The following is a 7,316-nucleotide window of genomic DNA, read 5'->3' on the forward strand; positions in this document are numbered from 1 at the left end:
CCTTACTGCCTGTAGGTTTATGCAAACTGTAATCTTAAAAGTAAGCATATTCTTTCACCCAGAAAATTACTAATTTAGTGACACTAAAAATAAATAACACATTTTAAATGTGAGGCCCAATACTATTACTACTACTACTACTACTACTATTTGTTGCAGTGTGCTTTCTAGTTGTTTCCACCTTATGGCAAACATAAAATGAATCTATCATGGGGTTTCTTGGAAAGACTTGTTTGGGGGGTGGTGCCTTTGCCTTCCTTTGAGACTAAGAGAGTGTGACTTGCCCAAAGTCACCCAGTGGGTTGCCATGAGCTAGCAGGGATTCAAACTTGTAGTCCAACATTCACACCATTATACCACACTGTCCCATATTAAGTCACCACATTTGTGTCCTTTTAACTTTCCCCCAGGTGCTCCAGGTAGTAAACAATAGGTGACTACATCACCTTCTGTCCAAGTATTATTTTGAAAGTGTTACATATGTATTTAATAATCATTTAGGGCTAAACTCAATTGCTAATCCAAATTTAAGCAGGTCCATTGAATCTACTTTGTAAATTGTCAAAATTCTAACTCCCATTGATACAATGTGTCTATTCTAGTTGTGGCTAGCAGTGGATCTCACCCTTAACAATTTCATTATGATCCAAAACACATTGCTGAAATAATCCAGTCTGAGACCACTTTAGCTGCCCTGGCTCAGTGCTAGGGAATCCTGGAAATTGTAGTTTATTGTGGCCCCAGAGCTTTCCGACAGAAGCCTCAATATCTCACAAAACTACAGTTCCCAGAATCCATTGAACTAGGATTGAACTAGCATTGAACTAGGGCAGTTAAAGTGATCTCAAATGGGATTATCTCTGCAATGTGTGTTGGTCCCATATGAAGCATTATGCAATAAATAAATAAGGATTAGACAGGTTTGTACTTCCTTTCTGGGGAAAATATAGAATTGCCATGTCTCATGTTATGACCCTAATATTCAGATTTGGGGGCAAGATGAATTAAAATTGTTTTTATGAGTTTAAAAAATATGATTAGAATGTTTTAAATTGTTTTTAATGTTAAAATATTCTTATAAATAATAACACTTAAATAATAAATCATTCCTAAAAATAATGAGACTATTATGGAGTCTTGGAATGTGTATCTCTGCCAAGGAATGATGATGCCTTACAGAACTACAAATCCCATGATTTTGTAGAAGGGCACCATGGCAGTTAAAGTGATGTCAAACTGCATTATTTCTACTGTGTGGGTGCACCCTTGAAGACTTATTGTGAGGAATATTTTACAAGAAGCATTTACAGAAAAATCTGTGTCATGCTTATGAATCATGTCTTCCAGTTCCCCGGGGTCCTGGAAAAATTTATTTTAGGATTAAACAGAGTGTAAAAGAAAGATTGTAAGGCTCTGTACAGACAGGCCCTTTGTGGCACGCCCATGACTTGCTAGGGTTGCTCGAGGGTGCAGCGTGCACACACACTGTAACCCTAGCACATCATGGACGTGCCACAGCTGTGCAGTGCTGTAAATACGGTGCGCACAGTGATGATGTCGCAGCTGTGTTGAGTCCAAACGGTGCGGCGCTGCAGCAACATCACCATGCCGTCTCTGGTGCTTTGCAGCGTCGCAGCTGCGCTGCAAAAAGGAGCCACTTCCGGGCGCTCCCTTCTTCCTCCGCAGCAGCGCTGCACAATTTGGTTGCTGCAGCGCTCCTGTGGAGTAAAGAGAGGCATTGGGGAGGTTCCTCTTTTTGGTGCTCTGTACCGCGCCTAAGTTCCTTTGACACTATGCTTCAGTGTTCAGAGTAACATTGTCCAAAGCTGCACCGAAACTAACTGTGAGTGAATTAGATACTTAGGACCCAAACAGACAGGCCAAAATAAAGCTGCTTCAGGTCACTTCGGAAGTTTGCTGTTTAAAAGATGCATGTGTCCTAAGAGGCCGGAGGCCACACTAAAGCCATGCTCCAGTCCTAATGACTGGAACGCAGCTATGGCACAGCTTCTGGCCTCTTAAGATGCATGTGTCATATAAACAGCATACCTCCAAAGTGATCCAAAGCAGCCTGTCTGTTCGGGCCCTTATTCAGCAACCTGCAAATCCCTCTTGGCCTCAGTGTCTTGTGGTGCTTCCACCAGGCAGCTGTTCTTCCTGCCAGTGCTCAAGGAATACAGGAACTTCTAGTTCTTGAGATGTCAAATATCAAATAGAGGGAATCTAATATTTCTGTCTCTCAGGGGAAAACAATCCTAGTTTAACACAGAGGCACGGAGGCACCTTCATCTAGACTACAGCTTTAGGTTGGGATTGGGCCAGCAGCTCAGAATGTTGCTATGGGCCCCATACAGACAGGCCAAAATAAAGCTGCTTCAGGTCACTTTGGAGGTATACTGTTTAAATGATGCATGCGTCCTAAGAGTCCGGAAGCCATGCCAAAGCCATGATCCAGTCCTAAGGACTAGATCACAGCTTTGGTGCAGCTTCCAGACTCTTAGGAGCCATGCATCATTTAAACAGCATACCTCCAAAGTGACCCGAAGCAGCTTTATTTTGGCAGTCTGTATGGGGCCTGAGTTTGCTCTGTCTGCTTCTAATTGGGTCTATCTACTATCACAAGATTTGTATAATAAATGCATAGATATACACAGAAATAAGGTTCTGTTAATATCCTCAGGCACAATCTATTGTTTTTCCTCACCTTTTCCCAAATAGTAAAGAAGAGTGCAGCCAAGTCCAGGTGCATCAAGACTTTCAAGTCCCCAATGAAGTATACCATTTGCCCCACACATAGACATCTCCCACATGCTATAGTTTCAATTGTGTCTTGCCCTTCAAGTTAATAGCATACTAAATAGCATACTGTGGCATACTAAAATTGGAACAATACAGAGAAGATTAGCATGGCTCTTGCGCAAGGATGACATGCAAATTCGTGAAATGTTCCATATTAAAAAAAAGAATTAATAGCAAGTTGCAGGTTCCTTTGTGAATGTTATACTTGCCTTCTGGTTCTTCGTTGGAGAGAGGAGTTTACACAAGCACAGGAAAAAAGTCGGAAATATTTATTCAACAAATAATTCAGTATCATGAAGTTCTCACCTTTCTTCCCTTTACTTTTAAAAACAACAACAACAACCCGCATTTCTAGTTGTCATGCTGTGACTGAAGATATTTGAGCAAGGGCTGGTAAATTCATTGGAATCAAAAGAAAGTGAGGAATAAGCATCACCTCTATGCCTTCCCCTTGAGTAGCAGAAGTAGAATGAATTGTGTAAAATAATAGCTTGATGTACACAATTTTCAGAAAATATGATTGCCCTGTCCTTTAGCCAGCCTATATTACATGGGGTAAGATCAGACCTTGGAATTTTTGTTTTGTTTTGTATTGTTTTACCATAGCATCCAGAATACTTTGAACTTGATAGCTGGCCGATTGCATGATTTATAGTCCTACAAAGTAACTTTTCCAAGCTCTAAGCAAGATTGATATCCTCTCCTCGGTTTCATGCATTCCTATCACTCCCGGACGTGATTCCAGTCCATGTCAGGCACAGGACACATGAGACCTGAGTGACTAGAACAACTGTGGCATGCTTTGGACTGGAGTAGTCACCTCAGGTGAACTTCTGCAGCTGAATAATGGATGAGGGGTGGCCCATTCTTCTAAATCCTGCCTAATGCCATGCTTATAAAGATGCCACAGCTTCTTCACTCGTGTCCCTCCGGGAATAAATATTTATCATGCCTGCTGCTCTCACACTCTAGTATAGATTTAAATCAATAAATGCTGAAATTAAATGATCTCTCCCCCCCCCACTCCCACTCTGAGTTCCTTCTTTTGCCTCATATTTATTATATGTCCAATGCTTCTTGCAAGAGACAGCCTTGCTTTTTTGTTTTGTTTTGCTTTTTTGTCATCTTTCTTCTATTTACCTTCAATCCAAGGTCAAGAGTATTTCTGTCACCTGCATTTTATTTGCATCTGAGTCATTTTTCTTGTAGAAAATGTGTCTGTGGTTGAGCATGGAAATATACTGTATATATTTCACTATAAGTTGACCGCATGTATAAGTCAAGGGCACGTTCTAGGACCAGAATTATGGATTTTGCTACCAACCATAGATAAGTCGAGGGTAAAATTTAGGAGCATATAGCAAAGGATCTAAAGCAGCAGTTCTCAGCCTGTGGGTTGCGACCCCTTTGGGAGTCAAATGACCCTTTCACAGAGGCCACCTAAGACCATCGGAAAACACATATTTCCAATGGTAGTAATGAAAATAATTTTATAGTTGGGGGGTCACCACAACATGAGGAACTATATTAAAGGGTTGCAGCATTAAGAAGGTTGAGAACCACTGATCTAAAGGATGAAGCAAAGCAAAATAATGTTAAAGAACTTACAAAATTCCAGCAGACATAACTCTTTGTGTTCACTCTTAAGGCTGGATGAATGAGAGACTAGAGGGATTGAGTGCTTCCACGACAGATTATACTCTTGCTTTTCACCTGGGGATGGTTCAGTCTTCTAAATAAGAGTTAAAGTACAGTACTTACATTGACCCATGGATAAGATGAATCGGTTTTTTTAGGTCAATTTTTGACCTAAATTTCTAGACTTATACATAAGTATATACAGTAACTTCCAGAATCTCCCAGCATGCTAGCAAAGGAGGTGTGGGGAATTGCAATTCAGAAAGTAACTTTTCCAAGCTCTCATGTATAAAATGGATGGCAGACTTTCTAGCACAGAGGACAAGCAGGAATACACTATGAGGAAGTGTAAGAGGTTGCTCCCAAATGTGTCTATGTGTCCCTGCTGATGATCAATTTTTCACATCTCCATGTAGGTAAATAGCATTTATCCAGTTCTTTCTTTCCTTATTATCATCCTTTCTTTTTCCATCTGTCCCTAAATGGCCTTTGTTGAAAAAGTTTCTGCTAACAGTTGCTCAATTGGAATGAGGACAAGTTGTTTTCAATGGCCCTCTTCCAAATGCTTGTGCAGTAACTTTTTTGTCATGACTAGTCTCTGGAGACATCTCTGGACCAATTTTCAGATGCCTCCCTCATCATGCCGCCTGCTTCTCTCTTTCTGTCCTCTCAACATCATTGCAGGATCTGCCGGGAATCAAAAACTGATTGCAGCCAAGATACTGAAGGCAGATGTATCGCTGGCTCTCTTGCAAGTCGGAAACTGATTTGCTGGGCGTTCAAATATTGCAGTTCCTGAAACCAAGTCAGCTCCTCTTTCAGGGGTCTAGTCTGCACTGCAGAAATAATGCAGTTTTACACCACTTTAACTGCCATGGCTAAATGCAATGAATTTATGGGATTTGTAGTTTTGAGAGATGTTTAACCTTCCCTATCAGAGAGTGCTGGTGCCCAACAAATTACAAATCCCAGGATTCCATAGGATGGAGCTATGGCAGTTAAAGCGGTGTCAACCTGCCTTGTTTCTTCAGTGCAGCTTAGACTAGGGTTAGGCAATAATTGTAAATAAAACTGGGCAATATCAAGCTGCAACCTATGTCAGCCTCTCCTATCATGATGCCCTCCTAATATCTCATACTCTAGTTTGCACTGACCATGTTGATATAATAGAAGGAATTGTACTCCACCTCTGGAAGTATGGACTTGGGTGAAAAGATTGATAAGTTCACTAGAGAGCTTAGAATTTTACTTTTTTGGACTACAGATCCCAGAATTTTAATTAAAGTAGCATTCATTCATTTATTTTATTTACATCCCACTCTTCTCCCGGAATGGTTTACTACCGCAGTATAATCTGACACTATTCTGTTGAAGTTAAGATAGTCTGGATCAAGAGGGGATTTGGGTGAGGGAGATATGAATCTCCCAAGTGTTGAGTTGCCTTTCAAATTGCTAACAAAAGAAGGTTGGCAATGCTTGGTTTCCAAAAAAATAGACATTAGAAAAGTTACATTTTGGATTTTAACTCACAGACTTGCCCAGCCAGCATGTTCACCGGAGCAGTATTAAATTACTTTTTATGTTTTTTATTGTTCTTACTATTTTCTTTATTACTTGCCTTCTCTCCTGCTTTGTCTTGTCAATGGCTGCATCTACACAACAGAATTAATACAGAATTAATGTTTGACACAGCTTTTACTACTATGGCTCAATGCTATGGAATGCTGGGCTTTGTACTTTTGTGAGATATTTAGGCCTTCTCTGGCACCACAACAAACTACAAATCCCAGGAGTCCACAGGATGGAACTGTGACAGTTAAAGCAGAGTCAAACAGCATTCATTTGGCAGCGTGGCAGCAGCCAATGATTGTTCTTACTCCATGGATAATTTCCTCTTAGTTAAACTTCTCGTTGCTTCTTCTGTGTCATTCCCCTCTTATTTCTCTCTTGCTTTCCTGTTTTTCCAGTATTAATTGCATCCCAACATCTGTACTTCTTTTTTCCTTGCTATTTTAAACAGTGTTTAGCAATGGGTCTTGGTTCACTAACTCTCTGGCTTCTGCTTCCTCTTCTTACCCTGTTTCTTTATGATCTTGTCTTCTTTAATCAAGGATTAAAGGACCATATGTAGCTGCATGTGGCCACCAGACTTTTCCCATGGCCTGCTGCTGCTCTTGCTACTGCTGATGCCAAAAACCACACCACTGAAATAGCTACCACCAAACTCAAAATCTATACAGTGAACTATTATTTTATTAATTTATATGCCACCTTTCTTCCACTAATGGGACTCAAGGCAGCTAACAACATATTACAAAACAATACAAATGCATTTATAAATGTAAGAGTTAGTTTAAACATTATTAAACCATTTATCAAGTCATAGAATCATAGAGTTGGAGGTGACCACAAGGGACATCCAGTCAAACCTCCTGCCATGCAGGAATACACAATCAAAGCACTCCCATCCAGCCTCTGTTTTAAAACCTCTAAAGAAGGAGACCCCACCACGCATGTGAGGAAGTGTGTTTCACTGGAAACATTAAGCATAAAAAGCCTATATTCAAACCTTAAAAACACCACTGTGCAGCATTAAAACCCTACCCCAGGCAGTTTCTAAAAGCCTGATGGCATAAAAATATTTGACTTGCTAATAGAAGGAAAGCAAGGATTGGGCCATTCTGGCCTCCCTAGGAAGGAAGTTCCAAAGTTTGGGAGAAGCCACAGAGAAGCCTCTGTCCCTTGTTCCCACCAAATGAGCCTGAGAAGGTGGTGGATGAGAGAAAAAGGCCCTCTCCTTAAAATGATTGAGCTATAATGGGTTCATAAAGGGCGAGTAGGTGAGTGGGTAAGGTATGTGCCTTCAAGTTGCCTGTTGA

General features: G+C 40.7%; 1 non-coding gene across 1 annotated transcript; it reads left to right on the plus strand.

The window, feature by feature from the left end:
* Window positions 1–2,856: 2,856 nt before the first annotated feature.
* On the plus strand, window positions 2,857–2,958 carry LOC121920112. Its single transcript, XR_006101652.1, has one exon. It is a non-coding gene; the product is annotated as a U6 spliceosomal RNA (small nuclear RNA).
* The last annotated feature ends 4,358 nt before the right edge of the window (window positions 2,959–7,316 follow it).

The sequence above is a fragment of the Sceloporus undulatus genome, chromosome 1 (assembly GCF_019175285.1).
Source record: "Sceloporus undulatus isolate JIND9_A2432 ecotype Alabama chromosome 1, SceUnd_v1.1, whole genome shotgun sequence".
NCBI lineage: Eukaryota > Metazoa > Chordata > Lepidosauria > Squamata > Phrynosomatidae > Sceloporus > Sceloporus undulatus.